General features: G+C 39.1%; 1 long non-coding RNA gene across 6 annotated transcripts; it reads right to left on the bottom strand.

Moving 5' to 3' along the window:
• Nucleotides 1–750: 750 nt before the first annotated feature.
• On the bottom strand, nucleotides 751–21,225 carry LOC122240449. Of its 6 annotated transcripts, none has more exons than XR_006220198.1 (6): nucleotides 21,160–21,225; nucleotides 18,516–18,614; nucleotides 15,193–15,332; nucleotides 11,133–11,193; nucleotides 2,013–2,113; nucleotides 751–919 (listed from the first exon to the last, which is right to left on the bottom strand). It is a non-coding gene; the product is annotated as an uncharacterized LOC122240449 (long non-coding RNA). The 6 variants fall into 6 exon arrangements; XR_006220202.1 differs by having other exon boundaries at nucleotides 2,009–2,113; nucleotides 15,193–15,329; XR_006220197.1 differs by having other exon boundaries at nucleotides 15,193–15,329.
• Nucleotides 21,226–22,545: the final 1,320 nt, after the last annotated feature.

Below are 22,545 nucleotides of genomic sequence, written 5' to 3'. Positions count from 1 at the left end.
AAACCACATCTTCTTTATCCATTTGTCAGTTGATGGACATTTAGGCTCTTTCCATAATTTGGCTATTGTTGAAAGCACTGCTATAAACATTGGGATACAAGTGCCCCTATGCATCAGTACTCCTGCATCCCTTGGGTAAATTCCTAGCAGTGCTATTGCTGGGTCACGGGGTAGATCTATTTTTAATTTTTTGAGGAGCCTCCACACTGTTTTCCAGAGCGGCTGTATATTCTGCTCTTTTTCACTTAACAATGTATGTGGGAGCTCATAATATATATGTATATGGAGCTGGCTTGGTCTTTAAAAATGTTTTTATGGTATTTCTTTGTATGGATGTTCCATAATTTATTTAATCAGTTCCATCTTTGTTGATATTAAGTTGTTTCCAATCTTTTTTTTTTCTGGTATAAACAATGCTACAGTGAATTTCTTTGTACATTCACTTTGCCTACATGTGCAAGTATATGTAGAATATATTTTACTGGAAACAGAATTGCTGGATCAAAGAGAACATGTATTTTAGAATCAGCTTACCAAGTTCCATGAACACCTTGCTGGGATTGTGATTATAATTTTATTGAATCTATAAATCATTTTGGGGAGAACTGGCATCTTTATGTTATTATCCTATTCATAAAAATAATAGATTTCTTTATTTAGATCTTTATTGTCTCTTAATTTATATAGAAGAGTGATAAGCCCAAATAAGTCAATATCTTCTAGAGACACAAAGTACGGAGGAGAGACTTGTCCTATCAGCAATTGGGACTTATTATGCAGCTATAGTTATCAAGATAACATGGTATAGGGGCAGGGATAAAAAATTTGAACACTGGATAGAATAGAGATTCCAGAAACAGATTCACTTATCTGTCATGGCAGATCAGTGGTGAAAAGAAGGATTATTCCACAAATGGATCTGAAAAAAAAAAAAATGTTCATATTGGGAAAAAAAATGGAACTCATCCCTACCTCACACCACAGATAATTAACCCAGATGGATCCCAGACTTACAGGTCAAGAGAAAAACTTTATAAGTTTTGATATAAAATATAGTAAATATTATTCTGATTTTGGGAGATAAAAGAATATCTTAAACAAAAAGTGTTAACTAGAAAGAAAATATTGATACATTTACTTCTATAAAATTAAGAACTGTTCATCAAAGACACTGGAGAAAAAAGTGAAAATGCAAGTTATAAGTTGTCTGTATTGATATTGCTATATCAACTTTTTTATTAGCATTTCCTCAGCGTGTGTGTGTGTGTGTGTGTGTGTGTGTATGTATGTATATATATATATATGTATATATATATGTATATATATACATATATGTATATATACGTATATATACACATATATATATACATATATGTGTATATATATATATATGTACATATATATATATATATTCCCTTCCTTTTCAGTCATTATAGGTGATTTATTTATCTTTAGGTATATCATTTGTGATTGGTGTGTAGCTGGATTTTAAAAATCCAATTTGATAGTCTCTTTTTGTATAGTTGGTAAATTAACCTGTGTAGTGGGCTGAATGGTGACCCCTAAAAAGAGATGTCCATTTCCTGACCTCAGAGCCTGTGAATGTGACCACATTTGGAAAAAGGATCTTTGTGGATGTAAGCTAAGGGTTTTGAGATGAGATCATCCTGGATTATCCAGATGGACCCTAAACCCAATGACACGTGTCCTTATAAGAGACACACAAGGGACAGACAAAGAAAGAAGGCCATGAGAAGGAGGCAGGATTAGAATTATGTAGCCACAGGGTGCCTGGGTGGCTCAGTCCATTGAATATCTGACTCTTGATTTTGGGTCAGGTCACGATCTCACGGTTTGTGAGTTCAAGCCTCACGTTGGGCTCTGCACTGGCAGCGCAGAGCCTGCTTGTAGTCCTCTCTCTCTGCCCCTTCCCTGTTTGCTTGTGCACTCTCTCTTTCTCTCAAAATGAATAAAATAAATATGAAAAAAAAGAAGAAGAATTATGTACCCACAAGTCAAAGGTGGAAGCTGCAAAGGAAGGGTTCTCTCTTAGAGCCTTCAGGGAGCATGACCTTGCTGAGACCTTGATTTTGGACTTCTGGCTTCCAGCACACTGAAAGAGTAAATTTTAGTTGTTTTAGGCTACCAAGTTTGTGGTAATTTGTTATAGCAGACCTGGAAAACCAATATAACCTATTTACATATATTGTGATAAATAGGACAGTTGGATTTATATTTAACATTGTTTTGTGTTTTGTTTACCGTCTTTTTTTCTGCTTCATTTTCTTTCCTGCTTTCTGTTGGATTGATAAGGTTTTCTGCATTCTTTTACTTCCTTTTGTGCTGATTGTATTTCTGTTTTTCTAATGGTTGGCCTTCAAGTTTTAGCAGAAATAATTAATCTTATAGAAAGCCTAGTCACAAAACAAGAATCTTAACATGATTTAACTGCCCAATTAACATAAAGCCCACCTAATACTGATTCCTATAATTTGTTTCACTTTTTTTGTACATAAAAAGTTAACGGTTTTATCGTGTCTTGAACCCCACAGCTTTCCTCATTTTTCTTGCTAAAGAACACATTTAATGTATAATAATCTCTTTTAGTCTTGGTGTCATAGAAACGATTTTGTCATCACTCCCCTCCCTGCCCCCCTTTCTTCACTCTCCTACCAGCCAGCCCAGTGGATCCACCCAGCTCTCTTAGTCCTCAACAGGTCTTATCTGGCAGTTCCTGCCCCATGGTGATATTGAAGCAATGGCAAATATGCTGTCAGGCTGTCAGTGGATAGCTTGATTTAATTCCTGGTCATGAACCATGCTGTGTTCTTTGCCTCCCTAGGACCACAGCTTCATGCAAGCCTTGTACCAGGCTCAGTTGGCAATGGTTTTTCAGCCTTCCTGTCACAGATGTAGGAGCCCTGGTGCAGCCTCTGTTTTCCGGTGATGACCCTGGCTGCATAGGGTCCTGCTTAGACTCGGTGACCCTACAAAAGAGAAAATCCCAGCTGCCCTGGCAGGCCCCGAGCCCAGTTTGCCAGCTTCTGTAGCTGAGGTTTACACCTTGTGTTCCCACTGCATGGAGATATTTAATTTGTTTTTGAAATTGGCCATGCTTGTTAAACTTTCCGTTCGTGGATTTTGTCCATTATTGCTGCTTGAAAAAAAGGGAGAACCTCAATGAGTGAACTTTCAGAACCATATTCTTTAATTTTCCAGAAAAAAAATGTAAAGCATTAGAGTTCCTTAACATTTTGGTTCAATTCTACCTGGGAAAACATGTCAGCCTTTTTGGTGGAAGACAGCTGACTAAATCTTTAAAACTTAATGTTTTCTAACTAATGTTCTGTTTAGATATTTCTCTCTTTTCTAAGGTTAGTATTAGACATTCATGTTTTCCTGGAAAGTCATCTTATGTCATTTTGAAACTGAACAAATACGACATATAATTATTTTAGTTTTCTCTAAGTCTGAGATTATTCTCATCACTCCTCTTTGTCTTTTTTATGCTTTCTCATTTTTTTTTCTTGATTAGGTTGTTTTTCATCCTAAACAACCCTGCTTACGTCTTATAATTTTTTCCTTTCTGATACATCAAAATCTATATTAGTTTTTCTTTCTGCCCTCCTTGTGTTTATTCTATTATTTTATTTTTAAAAAAAATTTTAATGTTTTTATTTATTTTTGAGACAGAGAGAGACAGAGCATGAGCAGGGGAGGGGCAGAGACAGAGGGAGACACAGAATCTGAAGCAGGCTCCAGGCTCTGAGCTGTCAGCACAGAGCCCGACGTGGGGCTCGAACTCACAGAGTGTGAGATCATGACCTGAGCTAATGTCAGACGCCCAACTGAATGAGCCACCCAGGCACCCCTATTCTATTATTTTCTAATTTCTTGAATTAGATTAATTTTCATTTTTTAGTATTTATATTTTTAAGTAATCTCTACACCCAACGTAGGGCTTAAACTTACAAACCTGAGATCAAAAGCCAGTCAAGGTGCCCCTAGTATTTATAAATATTCATGTCTTTAGCTATGAATTTTTCTCTCTACACTATTTTATTCATATCTCGTAAGTCTGAATATGAAGTGTTTCATTATGGTTATTTTCTATATATTCTATGATTTTTGTTTCGATTTCCTGTTTGATTTAACAGTTGTGATGGTTGCTTGTTTTCCTTTGCTTTCTAGTTTTGTCATTTATTGTTAGTTTCCATGTACTGCTACTGGAGAATGTTATATCTTGTGGGGTTCTTGAGAAGATACTGACTATCCGTTCTGTGAGCTCAATGCATGAAATGTGTCTTAAATATTTTATGTAGGTCTTCTCTCAGCTTATTTATTATTTTATGAACTTTATCTGTCATAGGTTGAGATAAAGTCTCCTATTTCTACCTCTTTTATTTCTTTGTATTTTTTGCTTTGTGAATTTGAATGGTATTGTAATTGGTATATAAATATATATAAGGCTTTCCTTGGATAGTTTTCTCCTTACTATAAATTGCCTTTATTTGCCCCCATTTAATGTGTTTTTTGCCCTGAATTCTATTAAGTGATAATTTTTTCTTTCTTTTTATTTATATAGCCCAGAATTTTACCCCATATCTCGATTTTAAACTTCCTTGGTTATCACGTTTTGTGTCTGCTCATTCCTGCAAATGGCTGAGTTTTGCTTTGTGATCTTGTCTGAGTATTTTCATTTTAATAAGTTTATCCATTGAAATTTATTCAAAACAACTGATTCACTTGATGTTTTTAATAGCCTTTTATACTACAATATGTTGTTCATTCCTTTAAAAATCTTATTATTATGTGATTTGTGTTTTCTGTATTTCATTTTGTCACACATCTCCTGATGATTTGAAAGGTTTTTTAGTTGACTTTTAGTTATTTTAATGACTAGTGTTTTCAAAGTCATAGTGGTTTAATTTTATATAAATAATCTTCTTTTTCTTCAGATAGCAATGATCAATTCTTGATTATGTACAATCAAAAAGTTAGTATGTGTCTACCTCTTCCCAGCTTGCCTATCAAGTTTCTCCCTTCTATCACCAATTTTTCGTTAATTGTATTGTACTGTGGTTGTTAGCTCTTCTAGCATGTATGTCTAAATATCCTTTAAATATCCTTTACCTGTCCTTATATAACTTTATACCCTTAAAACCCGTTTACATCTGTTAGTTGACTTCTCAGTTTTAATACCGTTTGAACTCAGGTTATAAAAGACGAGCTACTCAGTACAGCAAAACTAGTCCATGCCTTCTGTCCTCTTCTCCTCCAGGCACTTATGAGTTACATTATTTCTAAGTTATCATGGCTAATAAAATGTACATGATTTCTAAAGTTGTTACAGGAGTGAGTCTACCTGAAAAAAAATTCAGTCCTCACCCCTAGTCTTTTTTTCCTGTTCATCTTGCATTTGGCTGGGATTGCCTACAGCTTCTTTAATAAGACTTCTGGGCCTTATGTTCCCTGTATGTTCAAAATTATTTGTTTGCTTTTATTTTTGAAAGAAGAATTGGAAGGGTACAGATTTTTTACTTCACTGAGGAATTTGTAGGCATTGCCCAGCTGTTACCCAGGTTGGTGCTGCAGTGGAGAACCATGTGGCCAGCCCTAATTTCTCCCATCATGGTGATTTTTTTTTTTTTTTTTACACGGAAGGCCTCAAATATTTCTTATTTCTCTTTGGTGCTCAGTAGACCTTCTAATTTCAGTGTTGATTCTTCCACATCAAATATTCCTGGGATATGAAGGGTCTGTCAGGCTGTGGTTTGAGGCTTTTAGTTTTTTTAAAAAGGACTTCTGGAATTGTATTTTTAAAGTTTTTTTTTTCTCTCAATTTCTTTGGTCTTCTTCTTGGGATGCCAGTTTTGTATAAGCTTAATTCCATCATCTTCCAACTTGTCATCTACTCCTTTTTTAAAAATCAACTCCATTACAAAATAATTTATATACAATAAAAGGTTACATTTTAAGTTTACAGTTGGATGAGTGTCAAAAACATGTACACCTGTATAACCACAACAGTCAATATGGAATATTTTCATTATTCTAACAAGTCCCCTTTTGCCCCATCTCAATTTCCACCTCCCATCTTCAGCCCCAAGTAACCATTGCTCTGCTTTCTATCACCATAGATTAGATTTGTCTTTCCTTGAGTTTCATAAAAATGGAATCACATAGTATGTACTTTTCTGGCTGGCTTCTTCCACTCAGTAAAATATTTTTGATATTGATCTACTTTGTTGCATGTGTCAGTAGGTTGTTCCCTTTTAATCCTGAGTAGTATTCCAGTGTATAAAAACACCAACCACAATGTGTTTAGTCATCCACCTAACTGGGCGGTTACAAGCCTGGGGCTATTATGAGTAAAACTTGTATGAGCATTCATGAACAAGTCTTTGTGTGTATGTAGGCTTTCATATTTCTTGTGGAAACACCTAGAAGTTAAACTGTTGGATCATGTTTAACTTACAAAAAAACTGTCAAACAGTTTTCCAAAGAGGTATCATTTTTACATTTTCATCAGCACTGTATGAGAGTTCCAGTGTCTCCACATCATCACCAACATCATCTCTCATGTCAAATTAAGAAATGTTAGTCATCCTAATGGGTGCAGTGGTATCTCATTATAATTTTCCCCAATCCTTTCTTCAAAATTTTAGCATTCACTATTATTGTTTCACTTATTATTTTACCAGAATACATAGATGAAATATAAACTTAAATCATTCTAATTACAGTTCAAAGGAACTCTCTACAATTTTTTTTAAATGTAAACTTTTATTTTAGGACAACTTAAATTTACAGAACTATTGCAAAGATCATACAGAGAGTTCACATACACTCCACATCTCCTTATTATTAACAGCTAACACTAATATAGTATACTCAGTTAACCGACCAAAATTGATTCATGATTAACTAAAGTTGGTACTTCATCCAGATTTCCTTAGCGTTGACCTAATGTCCTTTTCTGATTTCAGAATCCCATTCAAGATACATATTACATTTAGTAGTCCTGTCTCTTTAGGGTTCTCTTGGCCCTCCCTCTTGCCCTTCCCACTCAAATAGTGAGGATCCTGGCCCCCACCATAAACTACCATTTACTTATTGTTCAAATCCAGTGTATATGTATAGTGGCACCAGAATTGTTATCCCATACCCCCAGAGGGAACAACTTTATCAACTAGAGTACAGGGCTTATGTACACTTTCTTGTGCCTATAATCATAAAACTACTAATTTCCAAAGTTACTTAGGTCAGCACCTTTTCCTTCCACCCCCTTCAATGAAGTTGCTTCATACATGTGTAAAACAGTTAGGCTTCTTTTGTCACATTCTACATTCTATCCTGGGATCCCCCTTAAATGATTTTTTAAAAATTTTACATACATTAAAGCTCACTCTTTGTGCTATAAAGTTCTGTGGGTTTTGACAATTGCATGGTATCATTCATTCACTATTACAGTATCATATACAATAATTTCTTCACCCTAAAAAAGTCTCCAGTGTCACTTCCTCCATTTCCCCCAAACCTCTCACAACCACCAATGTCTTTACCACCTCTTTTTGATCAAAGTGTTTTGCCTTTTGTAGACTCTTCCACTTAGTAATATATAATTAAGATTCATCCATGTCTTTTATGGCTTGGATTGTTCATTTCTTTTGATTGCTGAATAATGTCCCACTGTATGTATGTGCCATGGTTTGATTATCCATTCACCTATTGAAGGACATTGTGGTGGCTTCCCTTTTCTGGTAATTCTGAATAAAGGTGCTATAAACATTCCTATGCAGATTTTTGTGTGTGCACAAGTTTTCGAATACAGTGGATGAATCTCTAGCAGCACAGTTGCTGGATAGAATGGTAGGACTATGCTTAATTTTGTAAGAAACTGCCAGACTGTCTTCCAAAGTAGCTGTACCATTTTGCATTTCCACTAGCAATGAATGAGAAGTCCCTTTGCTTCATACCCTCACCAGTGATTTATATTGTCAGCTAGGAGTCTTGCCATTCTAAAGGTATGTACTAGCATCTCATTGTTGTTTTATTTTGCAACTTACTAATGACAAATGATGTTGAGCATCTTTTCATATGCTTATTTGACATCTATGTGTCTTTGTTGAGGTGTCTGCTCAGATCTTCTGCCCATTTTAAACTGAGTTGTTTGTTTTCTTATGATGGAGCTTATGAATTCCTTGCATATGCTGAACACAAGCCTTTTATCGGATGTGTGTTTTGCAAATATTTTCTTCCAGTTTCTGGTTGTCTTTCACAAAGCAGATTTTTCAATTTTAATAAATTTTCTTTCATGGCTCACGAGTTTAGTGTTGTGTCTGGAAACTCATTGCCAAACCTAGATTTTCTCCTGTTTTCTTCTAGATGTTTTTGGTTTTGAATTTTACATTTAGGTCTGTAATTCAGTTTGAGTTACATTTTGTGAAAAGTGTAAATCTGGGTCTAGGTTCATTTTTGTTTGCATGTGGACATCCTGTTGTCCCAGCGCCATTTGTTAAAAAGATTGTTTTTGCTCTACTGGATCTCCTTTCCTTTTTTGTCAAAGATAAGTTGACTCTACCTGTGTAAGCCTATTTCTGGGTTTCCTAATTTGTTCCATGAATTAACATGTCTATTCTTTCACCAATACCACACTATCTTGATTACTGAGATTTATAGTATGTCTTGAAATTGGGTAGGTGAGTTCCCCAATTTTGTTCTTCTTTTTTAAGATTGTTTTGGCTACTCTAGATGTTTTGCCTTTCCACTATAAATGTTAGAATGAATTTTGGTTATATCTACAAAATAACTTCCTAGGATTTGGATTAGGATTGCATTGCATCTATAAATTAAGCTGGGAAAATGGACATCTTAACAATACTGAGTTTCTAATCCATGAGCATGGAATATCTCTTCATTTATCTAGATCTTCTTTGCCTTCTTTTATCAGAGTATTGCAGTTTCTTCATGAAGATACCAAACCTATTTTGTTAAGTTAGGTGTTATGGTCCAGAATGTGGTCTTGGGTGAATGTTCCACATAAGTTTGAGAAGAATGCATATTCCGCTCTTGTTGGATGGAGTACTCTAGAAATGTCAAATAGATTGAGGTGATTGATAATGCTGTTCAAGCCACATGTCCTTATGATTTTCTGTCTGCTTTATTTATCAGTTACTGGAAACAGGGGTACTGATCAAACAAACTGTAACAGTGAATTTGTCTATTTCCCACTCAGTCCTATCAGTTTTTGATTTATGTATTTTGATGCTTTCTTGTTAGGTGCCTTCACATTAAGGATTGTTTTGTATTCTTAGACAACAGACTCCTGTATTATTATATGTCTCATATTTTTCCTGATAATTTTCCTTGTCCTGAAACCTGTTTTGTTTGAAATTAATATAGCTACTATATCTTTCTTTTCTTTCTTTTTGAGACAGAGAGAGCACACAAGTGGGGGAGAGAGGTAGAGGGAGAGAATCTTGAGCAGGCTCCATTCCATGACCCTGGGATCATGACCTAAGCCAAAATCAAGAGTCAGAAGCTCAATGGACTGAGCCACCCAGGCGCCTACATCTTTCTTTTGGATACTGTTAGAATAGTATATCTTTTCCATCCCATTATTTTTCCCTCCCTGGTAGCTATGCTAAAAACATGGCAACCTTTATGCTTCCTTCTGTCCTATTTCTCAGGTGCTCCAAATAATCAGATGAAACCTTCCATACTATGCATTCTTTTTTTTTTTAGCTAGTCATGTTATACTTCATAGGATATACAATTTTTATAGGAAGGTATATGTACTCACAAGCTGACTCAATGCTCTTTGCAGAGACAATTTCCTTCCTTCCTTCTTTCTCTCATTTCCTCCTTCGTTTCCTTCCTCCTTCCTTCCTTCCTTCCTTCCTCCCTCCCTTTCTTTCTTCAAGTATAATTAACATACAGTGTTTCATTGTTTTTGTCTTTATGATGTGTGTAAACATTTTCTTGTCTTTGCAGATTGCATTCTTCTGTAAAGTAGTGGTTTGCAAGATAGCTTAAGAAAAAAATAGGAAACTTATTTTAAAGATATTAGGTATATTTAGGGAGCCTGGGTGGCTCAGTCGGTTGAGCGTCCAACTTTGGCTCAGGTCATGATCTCACAGTTTGTGAGTTCGAGCCCCATGTTGGGCTCTGTGCTGACAGCTCAGAGCCTGGAGCCTGCTTCGGATTCTGTGTCTCCCTCTCTCTCTGCCCCTAACCCACTCACATTCTGTCTCTGTCTCTCTCAAAAATAAAAAACATTATGGGGCACCTGGGTGGCTCAGTTGGTTGAGCGTCCGACTTCAGCTCAGGTCATGATCTCATGGTTTGTGGGTTTGAGCCCCTAGGCGGGCTCTGTGCTGACAGCTCAGAGCCTGGAGCCTGCTTCAGATTCTGTGTCTCCCTCTCTTTGTGCCCCTTCCCTGCTCATACTCTGTCTCTCAAAAATGAATTAACATTAAATAAATAAATAAATAAATAACATTAAAAAACATTAAAAAAAATACTAGGTATATTTAAGAACACAGAGCTAGATAGTGACAATATCAGGACCAGATCATTTATTTTTAATCTCTCTGAATCTTTACATTTAAGGCAAGTTTCTTACAACATACAGTTGGGTCTTTTTTTTTTTTTTTTTTAATCTACTCTGACAATTTCTCTCTTAATTGGTATAGACAATTCATATTAAAAATGATTATTGGCAGAGCTAGATTAATAACACATTTACAACTGTAGTCTGTTCATTGCATTTGTTCTGTTTCTTTTTCTTCTGCCTTATCTGGTTTTAACTGAGCATTTTATAAGGTTTCATTTTATCTCCTCTATTATAATATTAATTATATTTCTTTTTAAACTTTTTACAGTTGCCCTAGTGTTTCCAAAACACATTTTAACTAAGTGCAGTCCACATTCAAGTCACACTGTGTAGCTCCTGTACAGAGAAAGCACATTCTAACAGAGTACTCTGAATTCATCTCACTCACCCCAAGGATACTGCTGCCATTTACTTCACTCATTCATATGTTATAACCACCCAATATATCATTATTATTAATTTAAACAGTAATTCTTAAGATGAAGAAAAATAAAAATAGGAGATTTTCTTTTACCTTCATTTATTCTTCCTTCTTTGTATGGATGCAAGTTTCTGTCCTGTACAATTTTCTTCTGCTGGAAGAACATATTTTTTAAATATTTATTTTTTCTTTTGAGAGAGAAAGCACGAGTTGGGGAGATATATATATAGAGAGAGACAGAGGATCTGAAGTGGGCTCCATGATGATAGCAGAGAGCCTGGTGTGGGGCTCAAACTCACAAACTGTGAGATCATGACCTGAGCTGAAGTCAGATGTTCAACTGACTGAGCCACCCAGGTACTGCTGGAAGAAAATAGTTTAATATTTCATATAGGGCTGGTCTGGCAAGCCACATATTCCCTCAATTTTTATTTGTTTGAGAAAGCCTATTTCTTCTTCACTATTGAGGGATAATTTTGCAGAATATAGAATTCTAGGTTGGTGGCTTTTCTCTTTCAACATCTTTGATATTTCATTCTGCTTTCCTCCTGCTTGCTTGGTTTCTGGTGAGAAGTTGACTATAGTTCTTATCCTCTATGAGTAAGGTCTTTTTTTCCATTCTGGACTTTTTCCAGATTCACTCTTTAGTTTTCTGTAATTTGAGTATGATAGGCACAGGTGCCATTTTTTTGGTATTCATTCTGCTTGTTCCCCAAGATTTTTGGATCTGTGGTTTGGTGTCTGTCATTAATTTTGGAAAGTTCTTGGCATTATTTCAAATATTTCTTTAGCTCTGTTCTTTCTTCTTCTGATATTCCAATTACATGTCTGGTACACATTTCAAAATTGTGAGATTGTTTCATGGTTCTTAGATGTTCTGTTCTGGTTCTTTGTTTTGTCTTTGCATTTCTATTTGGGAAGTTTCTATTGACCCATTTTCAAGCTTACTGATTCTTTCCTTGGCCATGTTGCATCCACTTATAAGCCCATCAAAAGCAATCTTAATTGATGTTAGAGTGTTTTTTATCTCTAGCATTTCTTCCTGATTCTTTCTTAGAATTTCTATCTCTCTTATATTTGCCATCTCTTCTTGCATGTTGCCTACTTTTCCCATTAGAGCCTCTTTTATTTTTAAGTTGAGTTGTTATTTATTTTGAGAGAGAGAGAGCAAGTAGGGGAGGGAGACAGAGAGAGAGGGAGAGAGAGATGGAGGGGGGGAGAGAGAGAGAGAGAGAGAGAGAGAGAGAGAGAGAGAGAGAGAGAGAGAATCCCAAGCAGGCTCTGCGCCATCAGCACAGAGCCGGATTCAGGGCTCGAACTCACAAACTGTAAGATCATGACCTGAGCCTAAATCAAGAGTCAGAAGCTTAACTGACTGAGTCACCCAGGCAGCCCTTCCATTAGAGCTTTTAACATGAATCATGGTTATCTTAAAATCTCTGCCTGATAATTCCAACATCTGTGTCATATCAGAGTCTGGTTCTGATGCTTGATCTCTTCAGACTTTTTTCTTGCCTTTGGTGTGCCTTGGAATTTTTGGTTGAAATCCAGACATATTGTATTGAGTAACAGGGACTGAGCCTTTAGTGTGAGGATTATGTATTTCTGGCTAGGAGGTGGACTCTGTTTAATGTTTCCTGTAGCTACAGGTGCCATTTATCTTCTCTCTTGACTTTGGGCTTCCCTAAGTACTCCTCATCTGTGAAGTGAAAGTTGGTATGTATCTTGCAGCTCTTTCTAATAATTCCAGTTACTCTACTGGAGCCCTGTTGGAGAGGTGGTAAAGTGTGAGGGAAGAACATTCTGTGACCTCATTGAGAGCTCAGCATTCATGTGAGTTATGCCTCTGGCCTATGACCTTCAGAAGTGATTCTCTACTGGCATAGATTTTCCTCCCTAAGTGAGACTGGAGGTTAGAGGGGGCTGAAGAGGGAGCAATGCCTTTCCCCCAGGTGGGATGAGGCTCTGATGTAGGTTTTCTCCCTGGAGCATAGTCTTTGTTATGGGCAACGCTCTGGGTTGAGTAACAATGGTTACTCTTCCCCTGCCCCTGCCAGAGTCATTAGGAGATTTTTATAACATCTTCATCTGATAACCTGATGGGGTTATGGAAGGTAAAGCCCACAAAAGTGTGAAGCCCCCCTAAAACTGAAGGCCCCCAAAGTTTCTCACTTTCAGGCTAGTCTACACTCACTCTCTAGAAATTCATCAAAATTACCTTTAAATTTTCCTATTGGTTTATGGCTCCAGCAGCTTCTGCTCCAGGTAAGCAGATCTTAGATGTGTCTCCGGATTTTCCTGTTTCTCTAGATTTCAAGGTGGCAGTTTGCTCTGCTGTTATAGACTGAATATTTGCATTGATCTCCCCCTCCCCCCCCCCCAATTATATGTTAAAACTAACATCCAATGTGCTGATGTTAGGAGGTAGGCCTTTGGGAGTCTATTAGGTTGTGAAGGTGGAACTTTCGTGAATGAGATTAGCGCCCTTATAGAAGGGACTCAGACAGCTCACTTGCCCTCTTTCCACCCCATGTGAGGACCCAGTGAGAAGTGGCAGTCTGCCACCTGGAAGAGGGCTCTCACCAGAACCTGCCCACACTGGCACTGATCTCAGACTTTCAGCCTCCAGCACTGCGAGAAATAAATTTCTGGTGTTTACGACCATCTTTGTTACAGCGGTCTGCCTGCAGACTTCGTTCTCTGCTGGGTTCAAAAAAAAAGTAGATTTTCAGGTGACTCAGTTTTTGCTTAATGTAAGAATGGGAATGACAGACTCCAAGCTCTTTACATGTGGGAGCTGAACCTGAAGTCCCCTAATCCTTTCTACCACTCTGATCACATGTTTTTCATGTAAAGGATCCTAGATAAGCTCTCACAAATGTTAACCATTACATAGAAGGGACTGGGCTGTCATGAGTACAATTAAAAAACAGCTCTTTCTCCCATTGTCCCTTCAGGTATGACCGTGCACTAGTTCTTGCCCCAGCTCCAGGTGAAATCTCAGGCAGGATTAATAACTTTCTCACTGGTATTAGATTAAAATTTTTATTGAGATATAATTCAAATACCACAAAACTCACGCTTTTAAGGTGTGTGATTCAGTGGTTTTTGGTATATTCACGAGTTTTAGCAACAATCACCACTATCTAACCCCAAAACATTTTCATCATCTCAGAAAGAAAATCCACACTCATTAGAAGTCACTCCCCAGTTACTTGCCAATGCCCCCAATCCCTGGCAACCACTCATCAATTGTCTCTGTGCTCTATTGGACGTCTCATATAAATGGAATTATACAATATGTGACCTTTGTGTTTGGCTTTTTTTCACTTAGCACAATATTTTCAAGTTTTCTCAGTACTTCATTCCTTTTATGGCTGAATAATATTCCATTGTATGGATATACCATGATTTGCATATCCATTCACTAGTTGATAGACGTTTGGGTTGTTTCCACTTCTTGGCTATTATGAATAATGCTGCTGGGAACATTCATAGACAGTTTTTTGTGTGGACACCTGTTTTCAATTCTTTTGTGTACACACATAGCTAGGAGCAAAATTACTGGGTTATATGGTAACTCTATGTTCAAATTTTTGAGGAACTGCCACTGTTAGATTTTTTTTAAAGTCTTCCAGGCATCTATAAGAACAGCAAGTCTTGGGGCGCCTGGGTGGCTCGGTCAGTTAAGCGTCCGACTTCAGCTCAGGTCATGATCTTGTGGTTCGTGAGTTCCAGCCCCGTGGTGGGTTCCATGCTGACAGCTTGGAGCCTGGAGTCTGCTTCAGATTCTGTGTCTCCCTCTCTCTCTGTCCTTCCCTTATTTGTACTCTGTCTCTCTCTCTCTCAAAAAAATAAACATTAAAAAAATTAAAAAAAAAAAATAACAGCGAGTCTTGTTTTAGTGATTTAAAAGTACAGAATAGGAGCACCTGAGTGGCTCAATTGGTTAAGCATCAGGCTCTTGGTTTCAGCTCAGGTTATGATCTCATGGTTCGTGAGCTCAAGCCCCATCCTGGGCTCTGCACTGGCTGTGCGGAGCCTGCTTGGGATTCTTTTTCCCTCTCTCTCAAAAATAAATAAACTTAAATTGTTAATAAATAAATAAATAAGTAAAAGTGCAGAATAATAGTTTAAAAATCCAAGCTCTTACCTAATTTACTAATTACAGTTCCTTCCCTTCTTCACTTTGGTCTGGACCCAAGCCTGGAGTAGGGCAAAGGGGGCTTCTATTGTTTCTACTTTACCGGTTCCACTGCCACTTACGGATCATGAATTCTGACTTGAGGTCTGCTGGGAGAGACAATTTGGTGAAAAGGAGGCACAGCCCTACATGGTGAGTTTAATTATCATCTGCACTGCTGCTGATTCTGTCACACGGCACTATGAGAATGTGTTTGGTAATGCCCTTGCGGGGAACTTCCTGTAATTCCTTTTGACCCGGGTAATGTCTCTCATACGCCCAGCCTTTTACAACTCAGTTCTCAATTGTGGGCAGTCTACCAATGTGACAGGGACTACTAATTACTCCCCAATATCAGTTTTCCCCCCCTTCCTCAGAAATAGAGTCCCCAACTAGCTGAACACATGACAACTTAGAGTAATGAAATTTCCCAGCCTTGTAGCTGGCCGTCGCCTATAACCACGTTCTCACCAATAGTATGTTAGTGAGAGTCATGTGTGCAATTCCTGGGACTTGTCCCCAGATTTGGGGAGACTGCTTTTCTCCTTTCTCACAGCTGGCTGCAATGCAGAGGGAATGGATGGAGCTAGAAAAATCACGTTGGGCCGTCTGGCACAAGCTATGTGTTGAGTACAGCAGAACGAGACCAAAGGATCCTGGATCCCTAATGACTTGAACCACCATACCAACCCTGGCCTGCTTACATTTGCCTGAGAGAAATTAACTCCTTTCTCTTTTAAGTCTTAAGAGAAATTTTCTCTTACTTGTAGCAAACTAAATCCTAACTAGTATAATCCTTCTCTAGCTCTCTTGGATTTGCACAAGCAATTCTCTTGCCTGGTGTCCCCATTACAATAGCATGAGGCAGCCTCCTTCTGTGAGTCCACTGGTCCTTGGGGAAACTCACACATCTCTGTCCCTGTCATCGGTAAACATGCACAGCCCTGTCCCTCTCCACTTTCTCAGTCCAATGAGCTCAGCCTCTCTTTTGTTTTCTTAGGCCTGTATCATGCTTCAGATTTGACCCCTGTTGGGCACCCTTGAAGTTCCTCTCTTTTGGGTTGAAGGGAGGAAAGAATTTCCCTCCCCCAGTATCCCTTATAGGTGAGGGGAAGGGAAAATGCCAAAACAACCCAATTCTTCTCTCCAAAGAAATCCTTCCCCTGTGACCTCTCCACCTTCCTTTGTGAATAGAGGTGGGTGATTCCTGAAGTTGACAGAACAGGCTTCATCATCTCAGCATGCCCTGCATAGAGGGTCTAGCACTTTGACTTAGGAAGTGAAGATACTCTATTTTCCTCACCTTGGGGCTTTAGTCAAAAAGAAAAAAAAAAAAGATAGAGGACCCCAAAGCATCCGATTTTAACTTCCTTTTACATCACAGATTATAATCTCTGGTATATCCTCTTTCAGGAACCCTCTACAAGGTTGCCAATTCAGAATGGTTAACGAAGGTGTGCTTTCTTTACATCAATAGTTCAAAATTTTTATGGTCACAAATATCTTTAAGAAGTTTGTGAAAGTTGGGCCTTATCCTCACTCCTGCCCCCCCAAACCCCAAGCTACTTCAAGGACTCTTTTTTTTTTTCTTGATGTATATTTACTTTTGAGAGAGAGAGAGAGAGAGAGAGAGAGAGAGAGAGAGAGAGGCAGAGAGGAGACAGAGGATCTGAAGTGGGCCCTCTGCTGACAGCACAGAGCCCGACGTAGGTCTCAAACTTATGAGCCATGAGATCAGGACCTGAGCTGAAGCCGGATGCTTAACCGACTGAACCAACCAGGTGCTCCCCCTATTCCAAGAATTCTTATACCAAGTCATGCAGAGGCAGGAGTTCTCAGAATATGATCCATGACTGGTTGACTCTGGTCATCTATCCAATGGTCCATGCATGTAGTAACAAGTGGCAGAGCTGGGATTCAAACCTGGGCCCTCTCTCCCCAAAGCTTCACTCCTAACTTCCCATAAAGGCATGTGAGTGGGGCCTTCTTGGGCTGTCTAGCCCAGACCAGCCACCAGCTGGACACACATGGCATGGAGCTGCAGAACCGCCTGGCCAAGCCCGCACAGGTTCTTGACCCACAGAGTCATGAGAAATAAATTACTGTCTTAAGCTGCTAAGTTTGGAAGTGGTTCAAGGCAGTAATAGAAACACTTTCCACAATGAGCATCCAGAACGATCAGAACTACTGAATACATGTGAGTTTAAGATTTTCTGAGTGAAAAGTAATAGTTGAGAAAAACAAGACAAGACTGATGGAGACTCTCACTTTGATCTCCAGCCATTCATCATCAAGCTGCATATAAATCCTGGGTTAAAAAATGACAGATATCATCCCTTTCACAGATTTAAAACAAGTGGGAATAGTTTAAAATATTGTTTTTTTTTTTTTTTTGTTTACAAAATTTGTTAACACTCTGTGTTATTTGACCTAAAATTGGTGGACCATGTATGTGTAGTCTTGCACTGATGGATGAAACCAAAAGCCTGAGAAGTATTGCCATGAGGACTTACCCATAAAGCTAGTGGGCATCTGATCGTATTTCTAAGACATTTGGGGGATGGGGAAAAGAAGCTCCTGGAGAACTAGGTGATAAAAGGCAAGCTACAAAATACTATGGAATATCTGGTCCCACTGACAGACCCATATGCTCCATATACTATGGAGGGGTCGCATGGATATAACATTAGGTCAAAGAATCAAGTTGGAAAAGTATATGTAGTATGTTTCTCTTTCTGGAGGATATATGTCTACATCTTAAAAACAATGAAAATACAAACATAAAACATTGAAATTGTTATAGAGAACAGGAAAAGAATCAAGACTTAATATAAAATGAAATGAAATTAAAAATTCCTAAAAGCCAAAATGAAATAACTGAGCCTAACTTTATATGTTATCAGCAGAAACCTCACAGAAAACAATTCTAAATTACTGTTCAACTAGTAATTTGACTATATATCCCTAGTGACATGTACTGTATAAAGATTAAAACCACAAGAATGTTAAATTCTCTTCAGTAGTCGTATTGTTGTTGGTATTGCTAGTCAGAGACTGTAGTGCAGGCATTCTGGGATACTAATTATGGTGTTGTTAGGAACTGGGAATTAGGGAGTTGGGTGTGGAAATAGATGTATTGTTGATGAAATTAAGAAACCTTGTAGTCCTGAATTGAAAGTAATAGCATGAACTCATGATATACTCTCCCTTCCTTTCTTCCTCTCTCCCCTTCTCTCTCTCTCCTTCCCCTTCTCGCTTATCTTTAACCAGCAAAAAGACCTAGAAACAATTACCTACTCAGTAGTAATCAGCATTCGTGGACTGTGGTCTTGAAATATCATTTCTCACAAAAAGAAGATGGTGCTCCTTGGAGAAATTGTTGAAGTTCAGTCCTGGGATAGGAAATGTACAATAGGAGACTGGAACATCATGGCATACCTCAAAGCAAAGAAGTTTTCAAGGGCTCCTGGGTTTCTATCCAAAGGACTCAGAGCAAACTTGAATAGTTTCTTTTGGCCAAAGATGGGACAGTTTGAGCCTCAGAAAGATAATAATTGCAATGGATTGGGACACATGAAATAGGCTTAATTTATGGGTTCATAATAATACCCTCCAAAAGCTCACTGGTCCCCTCACTGGTATCTCATTGGTCTCACTGAAAGGATGCTAGGGAAACAACTCATTATTTTGAGAACTGGTGGGTAAAGGAAAAGAAGCAAGCACTTACCCAGCCTTCACTAAATGAAAATATATCTCTGGGTAGTGAAACAGTTGATGAAGGGGAGTTCCTCTAAACAGGTGTATCCTAGCTAATAAATGAAGAAGTGATAGAATCAGCACATCACTATTTTGCAACCTCTACTGAAGAAATGGAGCATGGGGCATCAGTGGCTGCTGACATCCCAGAAAGAGAGACAAGATGTATGTGCCTCCAACTGGATGACCACAGCCACTTATGAGTAAATCTTGTTACAAAAATCAAACTTGAATCCAATCAAGCCTTTAGATCTAACTGCAAAGTTACAGAAGATGCAGAGTACAGAGAAGCATGTTAAACTATACTAGGGAAATACAATCGGCCAAGTCCACATTATGGGAAACTAGAGAGCAAATGTTCTGGCTCTTAAATGAATTGTGAATGAAAAAAGAGATAGGGACATGGGACCAGCATAGATTATAAGAGACTTAAAAAACATTAACTAATATGAACTATTTGGATTCCAATTAAAATACCTGGGAAAAATATTTATGAGACAATTGGGAAATCTGAACACTAACTGGATATTTAAGGATAAAAAGAGATTATTGTCACTTGTTATTTAGCATGACAATGGTACCCTGATTATGGTTTTTAAAGAGAGTCCTTTTAGTGGTACACATTGAAACATTTGTGGGTGAAATGATATTTGTAAATCCATGATTTCCTTCCCAACAACCTAGGAGGGGAAAGTGGATGGTTACAGATACAAAATCAGTAATGAATTAATAACTGTTGAAACTGAGTGATGGGTACATGGAGGTCCACTATGCTCTTTTCTCCAGTCTTGTAGATATGTGGAATTTTCCATGATTCAAGTTCAAACAATAGATTGTGCATGCATGTGTGTGTGTGCGCATTTGTGTAACTATATATAGAAAAAAATCTAGAATACTAATTGGTATTAAGACATCCTTCCCATCACATCTGGTTAGAGGGGAATAAAATGGGGGAGAATAATGCCTACCTAGCAGGGTTGGGCGGTGGGATGTTATACAAAGGGGCTAGTCCATAGCGCAATCTAAATTTCCTCCTCTAGCAAGATTGATCAAGTTGGTCAGACTCAAAACCATGGGACTTGTGGGGAGGACACCATGTTCTCATTATCTCCCTCCCTGCTCCCTTGATCCTGAATCCAAGAGCCCCCGCTCTAGGGGTGGAGGTGGGGTGGGGGGGAAGGAGACCCCTAGCAGAGTCTGCCTGCTTTGTTCCTCAATTAGTGCCCTCACCTCTTCCTCCTGATCTCTGTGAATCCCCTTAGGGACTTGAGAAGACAAGTTAGCTAATCTCATCAGTCATGACATTGATCAGGGTGTTCATTTGTTAATTAATTAGTTAACGCATTCTCCCAGGAGACCTGCCTGCAGGAGTCTGACGGTGGGGACTTGAGGCTGACTGATGGAGAGAAAACTCTTGGAAAGGGCGCTAAAACATTCATATCAGAGGCTCTCTAGAGGTCAGAGGTGTTCTCTTGGTGTTGGCCTCTGTGGACCACTGAGTAGGAGGGAGACCAGGGGCTCCATGGCACCCTATTAAACTGCCACCTTCCACTCACCCTCCACCTCTGCACATGCTTAGCCCCTTTGTGGATGCCTTCAGACTTCCTCTTCCTGTCTCCCTGGTGCCCCACTCTGGATCCCCACTCCTCCTTCAAAACCCTTCTTTGGGTTGCTGAACACTGTTGTTTTTGGCTTTCGTTTGCTGCTCCTACTTCTCTCCATGCCCATCCATGCTTGTTGGTGTCTCTGAAGTTCCATCTCTGGCCCTCTTCCTTCTGTGCATCTCTGGGGGGTGGTGTCACACTCATCCCAATGCCTTTTATCACCGGCGACTTCCCACTCTGCCATGGAAGCTCCTGCCTCTCATCTCCAGTCACATGGCTGACTCTGGTGTCTCACAGGCACCCAACTCAGTGTGCTCCAAATGGCACACATCATCCCTCCGCCATCACTGGTTTTCTGCCTGTTGCTCATCTTGGTGGTTCACTACCCACTCGGGTGTCCAAGCCAGGACTTCAGAGGTCCTCCTTGATTCCTTTCTTTCTCTGACTTCCAAAGTCCTGTCAGTTCTAGTTCCTTGCTGTCTCCAACCATGGTCATCATTGTCGTCATCCTCCTTCTCCTCCTCCTCCCCACCAGTCCCACCCCAGACTTTCCATTCATTGTTTAATGTCCACTCACTCTTCCAAAGCCAGCTCTGGCAGTCGCCTCCTCTGGGAAAGCTGTCCTGACTGCTCAGAAGCTCCCATTTTATGATGTCACAGACTGGCTTCCCTTCGGCTGTTATGATAGAGGAATCTAGTCTCACTGAGGCATTAGCTTCTATGAAAAGCATTTGAAGTGAAAACCCCGTAAGTTAAAATTACTCTTGAAGACAACTTAAGCCACTCAGCACTGGAAGAGTTGGCTATTTCTTTGGCTGAGCACCCAATAAGGCAGTATCTTAAATTTAGGACCCAAAACGTATAAAATACAAGACCAGTACCCACAGTTGTCTGAACTCTAGAGACTCACATTACAGCAGAGATTTTCACACTGTGAGAGGCAGGACTATCTAGACTCAAAAGGAGAGTGGAGGTGAGAGCAGAGTTGCCAGCCTTGTTTAAATACTACCCTTCCTCTTCTTTTCCAGTGCTGAACATGTAGTTGAACTTGCCAAAGTTACATATGTGAATGGCAGCCTCTCCCCCACCCCCACCTCTTGTACTGTAACTTCTGTCTTCCCTCCCAATTTTGAGCATTTGATTCATGACTTCATTCTCAGGACTTAGAATGGCTTCCTCCTAGAAGAAACAGAGAATGTTCGTTGAATGGATTAATGGTTTAACTCCATGGACCTCTCTAGAGATGGAGAATTCCACAGATAATGAAACAGCACATTATGCCATCTGAACAAATGAAGTGAACCCACAGGGTCAAGATCTCTATTGGCTTATCAGGATTGTAACTGGAATTAATGCTCTAAATAAAGCAGGGTTCCCAAAGGAAGGCAGGTCTGAAAGGCTTAGATGACTCCAGATCAGCTGATCAGCAGATAATATTTCTTTGAAGCCTCTCCTGTGGCTGGACCAACTCATGGACGGGCTCTGGCCGGGTTCCGACTGCTGGTCTGCTTGCCTCTTTTCTCTAATCCAGGTTTAACGAGATGAGCATCATTAAGAAAGGCAGGGTGGTTATCCTTTAAGTGAACAAAGTGACTCTTCACAGAAGGACTGATTTTAATAACCCAGTGCAAGACCCCCTTTAAGGTACAGAATGATTCTGGCACATCAGTTAAGTGTTACACAAAACAGACGTGAGTATTCAAAATCAAAGGCGTTTTTCATTCATGTGAAAAAGGGATCAGTAAGCTGCATGAAAACTGGGGTGCATAAAAGTCCCTGGGGCCTCCGTCCACAGCAGGAAAAGCTCAGAGCATATTGGGCCCAGGGGGAGGCAACCTTGGCCGCCCATAACTCAGAGATAGAAGGCGGCGATCTTCAGGCGCTGCCTCTGTTTCATGTGCGGGCTCCTGTCTCTGATCTTTCAGCGGCTGCCTAATTGCCAGTGACTGTTTCTGTGGACACA

Source organism: Panthera tigris, chromosome B4, assembly GCF_018350195.1.
Source record: "Panthera tigris isolate Pti1 chromosome B4, P.tigris_Pti1_mat1.1, whole genome shotgun sequence".
NCBI lineage: Eukaryota > Metazoa > Chordata > Mammalia > Carnivora > Felidae > Panthera > Panthera tigris.
This window is presented reverse-complemented; position numbering and strand designations above follow the sequence as displayed.